Raw genomic sequence first — 1,003 nt, forward strand, 5'->3', positions numbered from 1 at the left:
AAACTGGTTAAAAACGGAAGGAAATCAAATCACATGATATTCTCCTAATTTAACTCAACGAACTAAAACGATCCCTCATTAATCTGTATTCTGCTCAAAGAAAGCAACTCAGAAATGTGAAAAAAGCGAAAAAGCAGAGCAACATCTGATCGATATTCTGGCATTCTCTTCTCCTTTTTTTCGATTGATGCAAATTATATACAAAATAAGGTATAACTCCTCTATACATATGGCAAGTTTAACGGTTTTGTTGCGTCATTCTGGCAAGTGGAACGATGAGGGCAATTACATCGATTTTTCAATTGAGGGAATACTAATAAAGGAGTGTGCCTCCTTTAAAGATCTGGTTGCTTCAATTTCTAATCAACTAGGCATAGATTTGAGCTCAAAGACCATTAAAATACAATACAAAGTAGAAGAAAATTGCACGCCAATGGAAATACACAATGATATGGGTTACAGAGTGTATGTAGAACTGAATAAAGAGAACAGAGAATTTGGGATGTATCCGTTGTGCATAACAACTATCGAAAAAGATCTTATATCCGGAGGTAGTTTAAATCAAGGCAACATTGCGCAAATAGACGAAGCAGTTCAAAGGTACGATTCCGATACAGATGATACAATGGCTCTAGATTTTGTCAATTCAGGAGAAGCGATTGGAGTGTGAGTGTCATAACTTAAGGACACTTGGTCCTAAACTTTATGAGCAGAAGGGTATTTTCGTCCGGACGGGTAAAAGTTTATTAAAGCAGTGGCTAAAGACTAAAGACATTTTAAACAGTGTCTTAAAAGTAAATACATATTTTATTACTGGCTAACTGTGCACTTCCCCCGAGTTGTGGATCGCTAGGCTCGTTAGTCAGTTTGGGCCTCCCTTAGATGTTCGAGTTGTGGGTCAAGCTAATTTCTGAAAAGAGAATTTTTCATAAAGCACCATCTTTTAGGTCTAATTAGCCATTTATAGATACCTTTTGCTATATTACGTGTTATAGATACCTTT

The sequence above is a fragment of the Nicotiana attenuata genome, chromosome 7, assembly GCF_001879085.1.
Source record: "Nicotiana attenuata strain UT chromosome 7, NIATTr2, whole genome shotgun sequence".
NCBI lineage: Eukaryota > Viridiplantae > Streptophyta > Magnoliopsida > Solanales > Solanaceae > Nicotiana > Nicotiana attenuata.